The following is a 20060-nucleotide window of genomic DNA, read 5'->3' on the forward strand; positions in this document are numbered from 1 at the left end:
GATATGTGATAAGAGTATTCAAATATTTAAAAGGCTTCCAGAAATAAGACAGAGAGCTTTGTTTCCTGCTCTAAGCATGGAACAGGAGGTGATCAGCTTAAAAGATTTAAGCCACAAGAAAACAGATTTAGGTTAGGTATTAGAAAATGTTCCCTAACTGTGAGAACAATTCCTTAAAAACTCCATAGTACCTAATTGCTAACTAACACTGGAACAGAGTAACCACAGACTCTGGCCACAACAATATCTGGCTAAATTATCAGAGCTCTCTCTCTCTCTCTCTCTCTCTCTCTCTGTCTCTCTCTCTCTCTCTCTCTCTCTCTCTCTCACACACACACACACACACACACACACACACACACACACACACACACACACACACACACACACACGTGTGCACGCGCACACACGCACACGCACGCGCGCACACACACACACACACACACACACACACACACACACACACACACACACACACACACACAGAGGCATATTTGTTTTCAAAGAATGTGGCTAAAGCACCTGTGGATTGTTGTCCACTGCAGGCCTGTGATCACAGGCACTGTTTAAAGCAAGGGTGAGCAACTTGTGGACTTTAGAATGTTGTTGGACTACAACACCCATCCGTCCTAGCTAGAGTTAGAGAGGATCCCACTCTGACTTTAAAGGGATGTATAAAAAGTTCTTTAATATCAACCTCGGGGCTAATAACAGCTAACTGCTGGGGTACATCTGGACTGTGAGCTTGATCAGGTGTGGGACACAAGAGGTCCAGGTTCCAGTTCCCACTCCTCCATGATACCTTTGGGCATCCCTAGGCCAGCCTGTGTCACCTGTAAGCCCATTTGAAACTCTGTTCACCTTCCAGTGGTGAGCTTGTCTTTGACAATGTTTGCAGCCAGTCATGAAATAAATGGTTAATTATCACTCATTTGTTTGGAAGAGAGATATTTTCTGAAGGTAACCCTTGTGTTGCAAGGATGCCACTTCTGGCACGTCACATGCATTCAGAAATAAGTCTGAGTTCAGCGAACCTTATTTTCAGGAAAATGTGTGTTGGATAGCAGCCTGCATGCTATGATAATCTCAACTAAGATTTGCAAGGGCACTGAGAATTCTGTTCACAGCAAAACAAGCGATCCCTTCAGCATGCTTGCAGTGAGCATGGAAGGACATACCAAGCAAATAGGCTCAAATATGTAGCAAGTGGCACCGGCGAATTTTAGCTCTGTGTCCTGCCCTCTGGGGGTGCCATGCAGTCCAGGTGAACAATGCTGAATCAAAGGAGGCTTGCCTGTGTTCAATGTCCACATTGCCTTCCAAAAGATGGGTCACCTCTAGCATTCCTTTCAAACAGTGAGGCCATCCAGAGGGACGTGGTGGTGCTGCGGGCTAAACCGCAGAAGCCTTTGTGTTCTGCAGGGTCAGAAGACCAAGCAGTCATAAGATCGAATCCATACGACGGAGTGAGCGCCTGTCGCTTGTCCCAGCTCCCGCCAACCTAGCCGTTCGAAAGCATGCAAATGCGAGTAGATTAATAGGGACCACTTCGGTGGGAAGGTAACAGCGTTCCGTGTCTAAGTCGCACTGGCCATGTGACCACAGAAGATTATCTTCGAACAAAAGGCTGGCTCTATGGCTTGGAAACAGGGATGAGCACCGCCCCCTAGAGTCGAACACGACTGGACAAAAATTGTCAAGGGGAACCTTTACCTTTACCTAGCATTCCTTTCAAACAGTGAGGCCATCCATAGTTTAAGAGGATTTTTGGAGAAACTGGGTAAAGGCTCTTAATTAATCTTGCAATTATGTGAATGCTTGGTCTGAACCGGTGAGCGAACAGTTGAAATAGGTTGGCAGAACTGCCTTCAAACAGTCCATAGAAAGCAATGAAGCCCTAGCAATGAATGCTGGCTGGGAGAGCTAGAGTCCGAAAAAGGAACTTTTCCAAGGAGTGGATGTGTTTTTTGTTTTGGCAGTGGGTGTTGGACTCAGTGACCCCTGGAATCCCTTCCAGCCCTATAAATCTCTGAGTCTGTGAATATATGGCCTTCCAGAAACATCAAGTTTATTTTTATCTCCCATAGGCCTTCTAGGAGCTTATTTGGGAGCTTAGCAAGGTGCCACCCTGAGGAAAGAAAGAATTGGCATCAGCAAAAGAGGAAGAAAAGGAGAAAAAAAGAAAGGGAATATAAATTATTCCAAGCTTGCAGTGATGCCAAGACTAAAATTCTTAGGTAGGAAAACAATACAAATATTAATATGCTTAATAATATGCAAATTTACATATTATGCAAAAGAGAATGCTTGTTTTGCAGGATATGCAAAATAGGGTACCAAGACTTGGAGAACTGACATATGACAGCCCCAACCACAGAGGCCCTTCCCATTACCTGATCCGTTTGGCTGGATATGCCGTGGATTGATATGTTCTATATGTAAAGCACATGCTCTACCATTGAGTTGTAGCTCCTGCCTTGGCTGGTTAGCTATGAAATTTGTGCTCGGTTTGGGGCCTAATTAGCAGCAGCTTTCAGTCCCTTCTGTAAATTCCAGTTATTGATCAGGTTGGCAAATTGTTTCCTAAGAGGAGATAGTGTTAAAGGTGTTTGGGGCAGGGGAATTTGGAGCAGCATCAAAGCCTCTGGAAGGAAAACACGCAAGGCATCCTAAACATCTCTAGGCCAACTTGATGAAAATTTCCAAAAGTGATCGGTACAGAATCAAGGTACAGAACCTTTTTTTAAAGTGAAAAACCTTCTTTACAGCCTCTAGTTGTTGTTGTTTAAGAAAATGGGATGCATGTGTGCATGGGGCCCCAGTGGTGCCAAGTCTCTCAAACACAGCAAACTGCCCCAAGAGCACACAAGGAAACTTACTGGGCAGCTTTTTTGGGGGAAAATTAGTAGTGGGACTCTTGAGGGATGCAAGTGGTCCATATGCTGCACTTTGCTTCCCCACCCCCTTTATAATCTTAGACCTCTCTGTTGGGCACAATAGCATTCAATGGAAAAATATGCAGGAAAATGTGCATATGATTGTAGCCCCAGTGCTTTCTTTGCCTTAGTTGGGAATTGATGTACCATTAAAGTTCAGTAGGTGAACAATGACTTGTTGCTTCCACTCAAGGGTCAGGATCAGTTAGACCATATGTTTACTATCTCTTGAGACTGTACCACTGCATTATCTTCAAGGAGAGGTCTTCAAGCAGAGCATGGTAATTTCTCAATGTCCTCATCAAGAGGATGCTAGGCTAGATAGCCTACAGAAACTCACTAATGTAGTTTTCCACTTAGTTTTATTATTACTACATGGTGGGTATTATGAATGTATGGCTTGTTAGAAATTCCTCATTTTTATTTAGCTGAGCTAGGGATTTTTTTTTCCTCTCACGAATGACTTGTAATTGACTCTCTGGTGACAGATGGTGTTTCATTGCTCTGTTTCATCGTCCTCTATGGGAGAATAATCTGTGCAGCCATAAATGTTAGATTGTTTGGCTGTTGATGGTTGCTTACCTAATGGTTCTTCGGCTGGAATCTCTATTAGCCAATTCATTGGCCTATGCTTTTAAAATGAGTTGAAGGTAAACACTTCAATGTGGAATAAAAGGTGTTTCCGGAAGAGATGCTACCACATTTTTATGCCTCTCAAATTTATCTCAAGATTCCCTCAAAAGCAAATGCCTTTGACTCAACTTTCCTCAGCTAGTACTCAGGGGCTATCTCGGGTCATCCTTCCTCCTTTTGTTTATAGAGGTGGGGGTGGCATAGAAGGATGGTGTATGTCCTGCCAGTGCAGAGCCTGGAGCCTCTGCCTATGAACACTGCTGCAGCTGAGAGGTCTCTCTTTTCCTAAATAATGTGTGATGTTTTGAAGACATTTTATTAAAGTTAAGTAAAGTCAGAAGGAAGGGTCCCAGTAAAACATGTGATTTCATCTTTCTGGTTGTGAAAGGGAAGTGGTGAGCAGCTACAATACCAGGAAATGGTATCTTCTAAGATTATATCTCACCCTTTGTCAAAGTTTTGATTGCAAATATCTTTCCATAACAATATGTGCCTTTAAAGAATGAAACAGCCCCTACTAGTTGCAATTCAGAGTCTTAAAAGACCCTATACCCCTTTTCACTTGTTTGTTTTTTTAGTAAGCACGGATGAATATCTTCTTCATCCTCTAGGCAGGCATGTGCCCTACATTACAGTGAACCATTTATCTGAAGGCATCCTATATATGAAGGGAGTGTTCCCCTCTGGGCTAAAGGCAAAGGCCGCTACCCTATTTGGCAAAGGCAGAGTGGAACTGCAAATGTGTAAGTTCTTCCTCTACTTTGGCAGGCTTCTTATCACATGTCTGATCTTGCAACCCTGAAATTTCCAACAGGTTCATTCGTTCGTTCGTTCGTTCGTTCGTTCGTTTGTTCGTTCGTTCGTTCGTTTGTTCATTCGTTCATTCATTCATTCATTCATTCATTCATTCATTCATTCATTCAATTTATATACCATCCCATTAGTGCAAGTACTACTCTATTAGCACCCAGACAGCAGACTAAGCAGGCACATGGCTTACGTGGTCACACTGTTCTCCACAAGGATTAAATGTATAGTATTTCATTATAAATTACAGTAATTATGTTCATATTTCCAATGATACATATTAAATAGCACACACAAACATGCAATTTGTTATTTTATGACTTATTTTATCCCACCCACTTTTTTTTTTAGATAAAGATACACCTTGCCTGGTAGCTGAATGTTTTCATCTCCAGTTCATAGACAGAATGCCAAAACGTATGAAGGCATGGATATTGAACTAATGTCTCTGAATACATGAATATACTATTATTTAGAATATGTGACATGTCTTCTGAAATTTGACTATATGCTGTTGAAAAAGGAGTTGGAGAAGAAAAAGGAGGACAAGAATGATAGCAGTGGTGATCATGACAATGTATACCTAATCTTGTTTAGCATGTTTAGTAATGGTTGTGTTTCCAGCATCATAAAAGTTTAGTTGTTATTGGGGAAAATTAAATAAAGGAGGCTCCAAACTGGGTAATTGTGGTATCACAGCAAGGTTCAAACTACAGTTCTTCTTGAGTAAGGCTGCGCTCCTGTGTTATTTGCCTGTTAATAAATTCCTCTGAACACACTGGGACTTGCACTTGAGATCATTGCACCTACTGAGTTAGGATGCAAAACTGTCATCCTATACAGACTTACCTGAATGTCAACCCCACTGAACTTTGTAAGACATGCACAGGACCTTTTGTGCTGCCAACTACACCAACAAGTTGGTCATGACTAATTTAAGTCATGTTGCTTTTGATGAAGCTTAATCACATCTAATTACAGCAGTTCTGAAGCCAATTCAAAACTGTCACTGGATAGGATAAGCAAAACGTCATAGGGTGTTTTCATGCATCAAGCCACCCAGTTCATGGACCTGTTTTAGGTGACAAAGATCAGTGTGAGAATTGGAGAATAACAAGAAAAGTAATATTTTTTTTAGCTTTGTATCATAACATGAAATAGACATGTTTCAAGAGGTTCATGAGCAGATCTTCAGCACACCAAAAGAATCCTGTTTGCAAGGAATTGCGGTACTAGGAGAGATTATTTTTCAACCTCCATTTCCCAGTGCCACCATTCTGAAGCTGGTGTTAGGCCCTCTGGGGTGTAAATGCCAAAGAGCTACCTGTACCTCCCCTCCCAACACATACACATTTCTCACAGTCACTCTGTAAGGGGCAATTTTAAAAACACATTGGAAATGATAAATTAAGGAAGGGGGTTAAAGATCCCACCCTCCACAATCACTGATGGTTTCATCAAAACTCGAGAAAGCCACTTTCCATAGTTGTTTAAAAACAAGCAGAACGTGAATTGCTGGGATAGCCAGACATGGTCTGACACATTACATCTGTGTTGTCATGAAGTCATCACACAAGATTATAGACATCTGAAATTCAGAGATGGTGTGAGAAGAAATTCACAAAAGGGATGTTTATGGTCAAGCTATCCTGTCCAGGATTCTCAAACCCTCACCTCCACCATAAGAGAGAAAGAGACAGAATAAGCACTTTTTCCCCCTTCACACTGTGTACAATTTACACAAAATATCTCAAACATCATCTTCCTATTGGAAGCTAAACCATCACACCCAACAGGGGGAAAAAGCAGGTTGATTGTTCACATGGGTGCAAACAACCTACGGTCAACCCTCGATTTACGAACAGCCCTAATTACGAGCATTTCGATTTATGAACCGCTTTGATAGGAAAATATAGACTCAACTTGTGAACTTGGATTCGCGTTACGAATGGAAAAAAAGTGCGGGGAAGGCAGGGAAAGCGGGAAATTTGAACTTTCAGTTAGCGAAGAGGCTGCTTGTCTGCTTCCTTGCTCATCCAAGCGGTTAGAGAGTGGGAAGAGAGACATGGGACTGCCTGGGGTTGTCATTTTTAAATGTAAAATTTAGTTTAAAAGGTGCTGCGTTTGGGTTAAATGGTGCTTGGGTAAAAGAGAGCTCAGTTTGAGTTAAAACCTGCTTCGGTAAAAATGTACTTGGTTGTTTTAAAAGTTGCTTGTTTTGATTTAAATGGTGCTTGGTTGAAAAGGTGCCTGTTTTGGTGTAAAAGGTGCTTGATTTTAAAAGTGTTCTTTTTAAACAGTGTTTGCTCATTCCCTCCATGGTTTCCTGCCTTTTTTAAACCTACGCCATCTTAGGTTAAAGAAAAAATTCTGCCCCTAGTGGTTGGAATGGATTAACTGGCTTTGCATTAGTTCCTATGGGAACTAATGCTTCGACTTACAAACTGCCCCTCGACCTAATAACCAAAAACAGCCGGAATGGATTGATGAGTTTTCAATGCATTCCAACAGGAAATGCTGGTTTGACTTACAAACTTTTCAACGTACAAGCATCCTTCCGGAATGGATTAAGTTTGTATGTCGAGGGTTGACTGTATTCAGTTTTTATACTTTTGAATCATCCTCACAGCAAGGCGGCAGTTATCATTAGTGGTGTGCATTGCCTGCCTGACCCAGTTTGGGCCCCAGTAGGGGTTACTGACTGCTGCTCTACCCCACCCCCACCCTCTGCCCTTCTGATTATAGTCTGACCCAATACATGTCTGGATTTAGGACACTGTTTCTGCATTTCTAATCTACATGAGGGAAGAAATCCCACGAGTGGGGAAGGGCAAATGATTTGGGGTTGGGGAGGCCTACACAGCACCAACAATTTTAGACATGGTAGACCTTAAACACTCAAGGACACACAAGACGATTGCACTTTTGGCCATAGATGCCCTTCTCGCAATTGCAAAAAGGCTTGGAGGCAATGGTACTAACACCACCAGTAAAAATGGGGGTGGGAGAGAAAGACAGACTCTGAGAGCTTTGATTCTGAGCTAATCACTCAAGCCTGCACAAGGTGAGTGCAACATTTACCCAGAACGACCTCTCCTCCTATTATGACATAATAGGAGGAGAAAGAAAATAAAATTGTAGAATGCAAACCCTAGTTAGCAATGAGAATGCAAGTCTTTCACTTCTCCCTGAAACTATACTAATTGCCTGACTAAGTAGCTACAAGGAGACAGATATTGAAAAACTTTCTGCTTACTTGGAGCATCATAGATAAAGATGACCAATCCCAGTCAAGCAGAGTGACTTGGCTCAGAAAAATTCACAGGTTTAGCTTCCAAGTAAAACCTTTAGTAAATCAATAAAAGATCAAGCTTTTGACAAACACATCCTGTCACCTTGAGAATTACAGTTTGAGTCCTCTGCAACATCTCAGTAGCTGGAGTGCCTAGGAGAGGTGTTTGGCTCTACTGGGCAGGGCATTCCCTTGGTCACCCTATATCTCCTTTGGTGCCATCTGAGTCTTCCTGGATAGAGTGTTGTACTTTCAACTCACTTTTCCTTGCTTGGAATTGTGGCATGAATTTTTAGTCCCACCAAAGCTAGATTGAATATGAATGATCCATAGATGTGGCAGGGTTCCACTCTGTGGATAATCATATGTGTCTTGCTCCACCCTATGGTTACTCCACAAATGCATAAAATACCCCTAAAATACTCCATTGTAAGGCTGTTCAAAGACTGAGAGCATCCTTAGCATAGTTTAGCATTCCTCCCACGTGCAGTACAATAATGCAAACAAAATCCATCTTATAAACGTACAAATTCTCTTTAAAGACACCACCACCAACAAAACGTTTATGTCTCACAGCAAGAAAATATTTCTGATTTCTCTTCTATGTGCAAGGGGAAACAAAGATATAATTGTTCACAACCCTGTGTGTTATGTGCTGTCACGTCAGAACTAGCTAACAGGTACCCTAATAAAGCTTTCAGCTGGCTCACGGGCTTAGATATCTGGCTGCAGATTCAGAAGTTGGGTGTTTGATTCCTCACTGTGCCTCCTGTGAGTAGAGCCAGCCAGTTTGGTTATGGACAAGCTATACAGTCCCAGGGCACCCTCAAAAGAATAAAATGGTAGTTACCAGGCATGTTTGTGTTCCAGATCAATACCACTGTTTCCAAGGGTGCTACTATATTGACAAGTACAGTAATACATTAAATTCTCCAGGATTTGGATGGCCTGATTTACATAATTTTCTGTTAAGTGCATGATGTACAAATCCATGCAGATCAGCCCAGAATTTTTCAATCCTAACCAGTAAGGGTTTTTTCCCCCTCTGCTGCTGTGGTTCCTGCTTTTTCTTTTTTTAAAAATCAAATACATTTGCATCAATGCAGGCAGTGTGATTGCTTCAGCTGATGCAAAGAGGTCAGTAGTCATTGTACTTAGAGGCATTCCAGCAGGAATCAGCAGAGATGAGAGAGGCAGGGCATCCATCTGAATCCTTTCCCACCAGCAACTGGTGCCTGGGTTTGCTTTCATCTTCCTTCCTTCTTTCTTTTTAAAGGCTTGCTAATCTACAGCTAGGGTAGCTAGGCAACCAAAGGGGAGGGGGACAAGGAATCAGCAGAGGTAGAGGAGGATGTTTTAAGACTGGTCCACTCAAACTGTGTCTCCTGAAAACCTAGATGGTCAGAGCAAAGCTAACGTAACAAGCTGGAAACATGGCTGAATTTAAAACTTCCTCCTCACTCTTTGCTGACATCTCGCTCTTCCTCTTTGGTCACCTAGCTGTCCTAAGCCTAGGACAGCAAGACTTTAAAAGGGAAGGGAAGGGAAAGAGAAGAAGGAAACAAGAAGACCCAGGCACCAATGTAGCTGGAAGTTCAAACAATTAACAAGCTGCAAACATGGCTGATTTCTTCCCTTCTGTCTGTGGACTCCTGTGTGATTGGCTAAAGCAACTTAACTCAGGGAATACTTGCTTCCTGGGTGTGACATTTCAGCAGATCCATTCAGAATTTTCCTGCTATGTAGTTGCATTCTAAATCAGAAGCATTAGTATCAGATCCATACAGCCCAAACGTTAAGCACAGAGATGAAGCCGCTAAAAGCAGAGTGTTGGTATCATGGGAATGCGAAAATGAAGTTCCATGAGAAGTGCTTGAAAGAACTGGATATGCTTCGGGAGTACTGCCATTTACATTGTATGTTCATCGTCATACTGGGTCAGATTTTGCCTGAGAAACCTTTCAGGCTTAAGGAATTCAGCAGGAAACAAATTATAGCCAGTCCAAAAGGTAACCTGTAGTTAAACTGTTTTCTCTGTAAGACTGCTTCTGGTTGTGTTTTGGCAAATCTACAGCCAGCCTTTAAGAGCAGAAAGGCTATGGGAGTGGCAAGGGGAACCCTTAGCAAGCATTTCATTACAATTAAAGGGAAGCCACCTATTCCATCTGCGGTCACCCTAGATAGTGGAGGAAGGTCAGAAAATGCTCCCATGGCTAGGCTCCCATGACAGATTATCACTTTCATGTGACTTCCAGGGCTATCAGCCTTGCAACTTATCAGCAAATGCAGCTTGCAGTCGGAAATATGCTCCCATCTCACTGCTGATTTGATGTGGGCTGAAGATTAGGGACAATAAAATTGTCAATTATTCCTCCTCTTTGGTGTCTGCTGGGCAACAGAGGTGACCATCTGCAATTAGCCTTTTCCCCTTTCAAAACCTGCATTTGAGGATATCTTTGAGAAATGAGGGAGAAGGGGAAAAATCAAAATGCTGTTTTTTAAACATTAGTATCTTGAGACTTTAGATTGGGTTTGTAAGACCCTCCTTGATTAAATGTTATCCACTGCACGGGTGCTGAAATTTCCAGCCACCACTGCCAGAGTAATGTAGAATACCTAACCCTAAACCCAAAATCATTATTCAGATATCCGCCTTTTTTTTCTGAGATCAGGGAAATGATGCCCGTCATTCTGTTCACACGGGTTTGATGCTAACACGGCTGCTAAGAAAAAATTAGTGGAGGAGATTTTCTTGGCTTTTACAGTTCTGGTTAAGTGCCCCCTGAATACTCTTGCTTCCTAATCCAGAATATATAATTAATTTAAAACTACAGAACGAAAAAAAGCACGCACACACACACATACGCAAACAGATATGTAGTCTGTAACCCAGAATGAATGAGTAATACCAGTACAGTATTAGACACTAGACACTAAGGGATCACAGAGAGGTAGCTTTTGGAGTCCCCCAGAACTCTTCATTAGGCTGGGCATCTCAAAGCTTAGGGCAGAGGAACAGCAGGTCTGGGAGAGGGAACAGGAAGTTCTCCTGCATAGATGTTGAATTCTCAGGATCAGTCCTTAAACTGAATCTGGAGAATAAATTTAGTAGAAACCTAAGGGGGGGGGGAAGTCAATCAAAATCAAATCTAGTGTATTTCTTAATGGGTAGTAGCGCAGTCCTAGTAGATTGTAATTTAGCCCTTCTTGAGTCATGGCTTTTTGAGACAAATCTATTTCCCCACCTCTGGCATTTGAAGCAAGTCCCTGCCCCTTCTTCTTGTTTGTTTGCTTCCATTGTTTTTATGTTGATAATCTTCTCCTCTCACACCTTTCTCCATGCAACGATTCATGTAGTGTCTTCTACATGTTGGAGACTCTACTCCCTGCTCTTGCCTTCTTACTGTAACTACAAATGATAACTGTAAGTAAAGATAACTTTTTCTACCTTCATTTTTTTCTGGAGATATTTTATCTTACAAAGTGGTACTTTGTGTGCAAAAGAAATCAAGGAGGGCTGATGAGAATGAGCTGATCTCTCCTTGTGTCTGTGTTGTTCTTTTTTCTACCTCATACTTTGCTAACTAAAAGGAATAACCAAAATTCCCCAATATTTACTTTACCAAAGCAGAAAAGGAACACAGCTGTGGAAAAAAATGCAAAGAAGACTGAGTAAAATACTTTTATTGGATCACTCAAATAACATAAATAGGCAAAGCTCTACATCCTGCACAATTTCTCATCAGGCTGGGCACTGCAGACCATAGTGGGGGAGGAGAAATTTTAAAAGACTGAACATTATCTTTGTTAGAGACTTCAGGATCAGTAGTTAAACTAAAGCTCCGAAACAGAGACAACGAACTTTAAAAATTAGCTTGAGGCATGGTGGTGGCATCCTAACAAAGGTGCGCTAATGAGTTTCTCCATCCTCTAACAGTGAGTTAAACATAAAACAGGATCCTCAACTTTGACCCTTTGGTAAATACTTTTGTGTTTCCCTCCCTCTCGGTTGGCATTATCATTAGGTAGAACTGAGGCGGCAGCAACCTTGACTAGCAAATACTCTGAGGGCATGAGCTGCCGCTACCCCACCATTCCTTGTGAACACCCCCCCACCCCAAGAGTTCCACTTTCTTGAAGACAGAGCATGTATATGACATTCTGTTCTGCACCCTGTAAGTGACCTGACTGCCCTGGGGTGGGTAACATTCTGTTACCACTGTTGAAGCAGAATTTAACTACCACTCTAGTTTGCATCTCTCTCTCTCTCAAATACAGACACGCACGTTCAGAATACTGCCAAGTATAAATGTAATTTAGGAGGATAAAACAAAGGTCAAAAGTCTGTTATTTCATTGCATACTTTAATATGTATGTCACTAGAGTTACGAGAGTAGAGAGAACAATATTTTGTAAAAATAATTATCCAGAAGAGGCCTGAACAGGGGAAAATTAAATGCACAAACTATAATCAAATATTACACTGCTTTTCTTCGGCTAAGAGAAATTATCTTTCCATACCCAACTAGGTTCACACACAAATTCTGTTCCTTTCAAATGCTAATCCCTACCAGACATGGACTTACAATTACAAATTCATAGGCATCTTTCCCAGGAGCAGGAATTGTTTTGCCCCGTAATAACCTCTAAAATGAGGTCTTAATAGAAATTCACTAACAGTCACTGGTAAAGCTTCATTAGCCAAAGAGAAAAGACAAGGGCAGGCAGCAGTGGTCCCTAACCACTCCAGGGAAAAATTAATTCAAATTACTTTGTGAAGTAACAAGGCCAGATAATGTGTTTCCTTTGCAGGATTATTGTTTTTGCACATTCTAATGTGCTTGTAGATTAGGTTGCTGTACTTAATCCTGCAGTCGTCCACAGCGACAAGACTGGGAACTAGTAGGATCATTGCCCTCTTGGAAAAGTTATTTTAACATTACTTGTGTGGAAATGAAGTGGTAGACTTGTTTGCCTAGCACATTTTTTTCAAGAACTGTGAGTAGCCTCTGCCAGAGAGTATGGGCTGGTGGACCTTGGCCGAGGCCAGCTCAAGATATTTTGCTCCTTGAGGGAAAGGATCGGATGATGCCCTCTTTCCAATTCAATGAACGGACAACTGCATTTCACTTCAAAACTGGTGGAACAATGTAAGAAAATAGACTAAATTTAGTTCTGTGGTTTAGGTATCTGGGTACAGAGCCAGAGATTGGGAATTTCATTTGTCACTATGCTTTCCCGGCAAATGCTGGACTTGATGGTCAATGGGGTCCCTTCCAGCTCTGCAGTTCTAAGATATTCTGATTTAGTGGGGGCAGGGCATGTAATATACACAGTTCTGTTCTCTAAGCAGGGTAAAAGGTTGAGGAAAAATTGCTAGCACCATTTCTGGGCAATTGATTCTCTTGTTAAACTTATTTACAGTGGTGCCTCGCTTTACAATTGCCCCGCATTACGACAATCTTTTGCAATCGCAATTGCGATTGCAAAACGATGGTCTGAATAGGGGTTTTTCGCTTTGCGATGATTGGTTCCCTGCTTCGGGAACCGATTCTTCGCAAAACAATGATTTTTGGGCAGCTGATTGGTGGTTTCAAAATGGCCACCAGGTAAATAAAATGGCTCCCCGCTGTTTTCTGGGACAGATTCCTCGCAAGACAGGCACCGAAAATGGCTGCCCTATGGAGGATCTTCGCTGCACAGTGAGTTTCCAGCCCATTGGAACTCACTGAAGGGGTTTCAATGCATTTCAATTGGCTTTTTCTTTTCACATTACGACGTTTACATTCTACAGCGATTTCGCTGGAACGAATTAACGTCGTAATGCAAGGCATCACTGTATTATGAAAGAGGCTTTTAAAACATGTTAATAAAATTCTTTGCCTTGTCTGAAGTGCTGACTGAGAAACTGCCCACAGCCAAAACAGTGATTTCAACTGCATACAGTTTGTCAATTGGCACTTCAGAGAAGGTAAAGAAAATATTTTTTAAAAAAATAAACTAAATGATGCAATACATGAGTTATGATCCAGCAGAGTTTAAAAGAAAATCAGTTCCTCTGTCCCTCCACCAAGCAGCAGGGGAAATTTTCAATTTGCCAATATCCTGAAGTGGCTCACTTATTAAACCACTTCACAATACCAAAAATTGACAGCAGAAGTAGCCTTGACAGTTTAAGGTTCACTTTTCCATCCATTCCCAGCAATCACACAGGCTGGGAACAGACTTAACTTGAGTGAACCTAGAGGCAACAGAAAAGTAGAAGCCCCTGACAAGGGCTCAGAAAGGTGGAGGTAGGAGTGAGTGCTCAGGGGACCAATTGGTTTGCTCTAACAATTATGTCCCTCTTCATGGATTGCTGCCTTGGCATGGCAAAGAGGCTTGAGTAACTCAGAGCAGATATCGGCTCTGCCATGCAGGGACATCCAAGACAGACAGATCATAGTGGAGAGTTCCAACTAAACGCAATCCATCTGGAGTAAAAATTGGCAAGCCACTCCAGTATCTTTGCCAAGAACACCCCATGAACAGAAACAAAAGCCTAAAAGATATGACACTGGAAGATGTGCCCCTCATGTCGGAAGGCGTCCAAAATGTTACTGAGAAAGAGTGGAGGACAAGTAGCTACATAGCTAATGAAGTGGTTGGGCCAAAGCCGAAAGGACACTCAGCTGTGGACGTGGCTGGAAGTGAAAGGAAAGTTCGATGCTGCAAAGAAAAATACTGCATAGGAACCTGGAATGTAAGATCTATGAACCTTGGTAAGCTGGATGTGGTCAAACAGGAGATGGCAAGAATAAACATTGACATCCTGGGCATCAGTGAACTAACATTTACGGGAATTGGCAAATTCAATTCAGACGATTATCATATTTACTATTGTGGGCAAGAAGCCCATAGCAGAAGAAATGGAGTATCCCTCATAGTCAATAAAAGAGTGGAAAAGTTGTAATGGGATATAATCTCAAAAATGATAGAATGATTTCAATACGAATCCAAGGCAGACCATTCAACATCACAATAATCCAAGTTTATGCACCAACCACCAATGCTGAGGAGACTGAAATTTACCAATTTTATGAAGACTTACAACACCTTCTAGAACTGACACCAAAGAAAGATGTTCTTCTCATTATAGGGGATTGGAATGCTAAAGTAGGGAGTCAAGAAATAAAAGGATCAACAGGCAAGTTTGGCCTTGGAGTTCAAAACGAAGCAGGGCAAAGGCTAATAGAGTTTTGTCAAGAGAACAAGCTAGTCATCACAACCACTCTTTTCCAACAACACAAGAGGCGACTCTACACATGGACATCACCAGATACCGAAATCATATTCATTATATTCTCTGCAGCCAAAGATGGAGAAGTCGTCAAAAACAAGACCTGGAGCTGATTGTGACTCTGATCATCAGCTTTTCGTAGCAAAATTCAAGCTTGAACTGAAGAGAGTAGAAAAAACCACTGGGCTAGTCAGGTGTAATCTAAACCAAATCCCTTATGGTGGAAGTGAAGAACAGATTGAAGAAACTTGATTTGGTGGACGGAGTGCCTGAAGAAGTTTGGATAGAGGCTCGTAACATTGTACAGGAGGCAGCAACAAAAACCATCCCAAAGAAAAGGAAATACAAGAAAGCAAAGTGGATGTCCAACGAGGCCTTACAAATAGTAGAGAAGGAAAACAAAATGCAAGGGAGATAGGGAAAGTTACAGAAAATTGAATGCAAACTTTTAAAGAATAGCAAGGAGAGGACCTTCTTAAATGAACAGTGCAAAGAAATAGAGGAAAATAACGGAAAAGGAAAAACCAGAGATCTTTTCAGGAAAATTGGCAATATGAAAGGACCATTTTGTGCAAAGATGAACATGATAAAGGACAAAAATGGTAGGGACCTAAAAGAGGCAAAAGGCATCAAAAAGAGGTGGCAAGTGTACACAGAGAAATTATACTAGAAAGATGTGGATATCCCGGACAACCCAGACAATGTGGTTGCTGACCTTGAACCAGACATCCTGGAGAGTGAAGTCAAGCAGGCCTTAGAAAGCTTGGCTAACAACAAGGCCAGTGGCGGTGAAGGCATTCCAGTTGAACTATTTAAAATCTTAAAAGATGACGCCGTTAAGGTACTACATTCAATATCCCAGCAAGTTTGGAAAACTCAACAGTGGCCAGAGGACTGGAAAAGATCAGTCTACATTCCAATCCCAAAGAAGGGCAGTGCCAAAGAATGCTCCAGTTGCTGTACAATTGCACTCATTTCACACACTAGCAAGTTATGTTCAACATCCTCCAAGATTGGCTTCAGCAGTACATGGACTGAGAACTCTCAGAAGTACAAGCTGGATTTTGAAGGGGCAGAGGAACTAGAGACCAAATTGCTAACATGAGTTGGATCATGGAGAAAACTACAGAGTTCCAGAAAAACACCTACAAAAAAGGACAGAAAAACATCTGTTTCATTGATTATGGAAAAGCCTTTGACTGTGTGGGCCACAGCAAACTATGGCAAATCCTTAAGGAAATGGAAGTGCCTGACCACCTTATCTATCTCCTGAGAAACCTATACGTGGGACAGGAAGCAACAGTTAGAACTGAATATGGAACAAGTGATTGGTTCAAAATTGGAAAAGCAATACAGCAAGGCTGTATATTGTCCCCTGGTGTATTTAACTTATATGCAGAATACATCATGCAAAAGGCTGGACTGGAGAAATCCCACACCAGAATTAAGATTGCTGGAAGAAATATCAACAACCTCTGATATGCAGATGATACCACTCTGGTGGCAGAAAGTGAGGAGGAATTTAAAAACCTCTTAATGAGGGTGAAAGAAGAGAGTGCAAAAAATGGTCTGAAGCTGAACATCAAAAAAACTAAGATCACTAGAGCTTTGCCCCAAGGCACCAAATTCAAAGGGTACTCTCCTTCCCCAAACTTCTAAGACTGGCTTAATCATCTGTCTGCCTCCACAGGAAACACACTGCATAGTCCTGACCTCCAGGGCAGATGCTCATTTCTTGCAGGCTACTAGTGGGCCCTGCAAGATGACACAATATGTCTCGCTGAGGCAGTGAAGGGCAGGTCTACCTGAGGCTTGGTAGACCAGGCCTCTGGTCTGGCTGATGGAGATAGCTGTGCCCAGGACACTTGATCTACCTGGATCACAGGTAGACCAGGATTCCCTGTTGGAGAACAGGTCTTCATGGAACTCAAAAGATCATGCCCTTTCCAGGATAAATAGGTGGTAATTGCATCAAGACAGAAGGTTGGTCTACCAAGATTATGGGTAGACCAGGCTTTCCTTGTTGAGGATTGGGTCTTCTTGGAGCTTGCTAGATCAAGTATTTTGACTGGATAAGCTAGACAGTAACCTTATAAATATACAGTATGCTAAACAGAGATGGGGCTATAAATACGAAGCCTGCTGGAACAGGTGGCCAGCCCCTTCTACCCCCAGAACCCACAGGTCCACTTCCAGCAGGGCATGTATAGCAGACGTCGCAGCACTCTGGCTACCACAGCCCCATCTCCCTGCTCACCCCGCTACTCCATAGTGGAGCAGAGAGACTTGTCCTCCCGCCCCCTTGCTGGAATGGCAGGGCAAGCAAGGAAATGGGGATGCAGCAGCCAGACGACTGACACGATTGGCATGCTGACAATGACACTGGCCATGTGCAATATGCGCTGCTTGCTGCACTGTAAATGGACTGGCAGGTTCTGGGGGTGGGTGGTAATTGGGCTGGCCACCGGTGCTGGTGGGCTTTTTATTTGTCTATGAATATGAAGCCCCATCTCTACTGCTAAATGTGCGTGTGTGTGTGTGCCCCCGTGCACAAACAGTTTTCACATCATAAATTACAAAGTTGATTTGGGGACACATTTTGTGCGGCATTTCCAAGTGCCAAAATTGTTGCTTAACTTGGCCAATTAAGGAATTACTTTATCATTCGCTCTTTGAAAATAAAAGAGAAATATGGGGAGACCAGCCAGAATTAGCCGAGGTCTCCCTTTGAAGGTTGGAGATGGCCTGGCTTTGTCATTCCACCACAGCTTCTTCTTGTGCAAATATCAAAGCTAGTTGATACCCAGGGCTTCAGTTAACCTCATAATTTACACCTGCTCCATATCATCTTTTGAAACTCCTTTATTTCCATTGCAAATGCTGCTGTCATCATCTGGATGAAATGTACGTCTTGCAGCCACACCTGCACTCAATCCCATTAATTATTTTCTCCTCCCACTTCAAATAAATAAAAGCCAGCTCTTATTTCTCTGAATTAGGGATAGACAATAATTAAGGAGGTTTAACACAACCATGCGAAACAGTAGGAAAATGATTACTTTGTTGATGTTTCCACTGGAGGTGATCAACGCTGACTGGCCGCTGTCACAATTATTAGCAATTTGGTGGAATTAACAAAGGGTGCTGATGCCTGACAGTACACAGTTACAATGTGCAGGCTGCAGGCACACAGAGAGATAGCCACTCAAAGGATCAAGCAACTAGCCAAACTGGCATAGCCTGCAGCCTCCATGCCATTATTTCTCATATCCTTGCTTGATGGGTCTTCGAGTGCTAAGAAGTGCCATACTGGATCATATTAAAGACCTAACTAACTCAAGATTCTCACAACACAGTGGCCAGCCAGATGCTCGTGGGATTCCTGTAGGCCTGAAATGAAGACAACAGCACTCTCTCTCTCATGTTCTACAGCATCTGTATATAGGCATACTGACTCTGATACTAGAAAAAATATACAGTATGGTATAGCCATCCTGACTAGTAGCTATTACCATCAGTCTTCTTTTATGTTTACTCATCTGCATCCAAGGCAGATGACCACCTAGCTCCCATCACCAGTTTTCAAACGGCACATCCTCTTTGAGTGTATCTTCTTAGTGAATAGCACAGAGCAAAAGGTTGCCAGTGCCAAAATGGCTTCTTGTCCCATTACATTGGATGCTTCTTTATGGAGCATCCCCTTAGGTCTCTCCTGTGTGTGCGTTTTCTGTGCACCCAGTCAAAACCAACTTACAATGACCCTAATAGGGTTTTCAAAGTAAGTGAGATATTTAAAGAGTGGTTTTACCAGTTCCACTCCTTTGGTGAGTTTCCGTGGCCAAGTGAGGATTTGAGCCCTGTTCTCCAGAATCCTAATCCATCACTCTATCCACTACACCACACTGGGAATCCAGTGTCTCTCATGACAACACACAAATCAAATGATTTTGTTTAAGGTTTTTCTTTCTGTTGCTCAGTGGTGTCACCCTGTGGTAGAGAAGAAAAGAGGCATAAATAGGGTGGGGTGGGTAATTGACAAAAAGCTTTGTGATGTCTTAAAGACTAATAATAGGTATTTTATTTTGCATGAGCTTTTGTGGAGGGTAGCCCACTTCATATGATGCATCTGGGAGCTGCCACCAACAGAATCTTAAGCCATATTAAATGTGTTAGTCTTTAGAATGCCAACATTTGCTTCCCCACAATAGTTACTCCATCTCAAAATTTAGGAAAAATCCATTATTGGAATCTGTTGAAGAAACAGCATCAAATCAATTCAATTTTTTTTCAGATCCCTGATGAGTAAATATGGGGCAGGCGGGACTTATTCCATCTACCATATGGACATCTGGGTACCTCTGTACTAACTGAGTGGATATTCTGAGTTTTTTCTCTCCCATTGAGGTCATTGACAATGCCAAGCATCAGATAAGAATTTTAAGAGCTTCCTTGGATGATAATAGAAATAAATCACAGCATTGGATTATCTTGCACTTTTAATTTGGGGTACTTTCCGGAATTTCCAGAGCTGCTGCAGCTCCTGGTAGGTCCTATGGGCAGAAAATGGATTCCTAGGCAATACAGAAGCTTTAGAGGGTCTTCACACAGCTCTGGGCTATGCTTTGCTCATCCTGGTGTAGATGTTGAACAGATCAGGAACTGATAGGACAGAATAGAATCCATAATATACAGGCGTTAACCATTCCTTTTACCTGCTCAGACAGCTCCCTCATCTGACAACTTCTATAAGGCAAGAAAGAAAAGGATCTGTATTTGCGATAATATAATCATCTCTGTGTGCTTGAGCTCTACAAATAGTAAGGTGACCATAAAAACAGGACAAGCAAGTAACTAAAATGACAAAAGCTGGATCTGCACTAACCAGGGCATCCTGATCAGAATAAATATGAACATTTTTTTACCTGCAAGTGGATTATACAGAGCCTGTTAAGTAGTCCTTTTACCATCTTGTGGGCCCAGAATCATGCTCTGTGAATAACCCCTCAAAAAAAAAAAAACTGATAGCTGTCTTTCTCTGGATTGGTGGTGGAGAAAAAAGAAATTTATTTGCTGTAATTTTCCCCGCATTGTATGCCCTAAAGTAGACTGTAAA

This window comes from Pogona vitticeps, chromosome 4 (assembly GCF_051106095.1).
Source record: "Pogona vitticeps strain Pit_001003342236 chromosome 4, PviZW2.1, whole genome shotgun sequence".
NCBI lineage: Eukaryota > Metazoa > Chordata > Lepidosauria > Squamata > Agamidae > Pogona > Pogona vitticeps.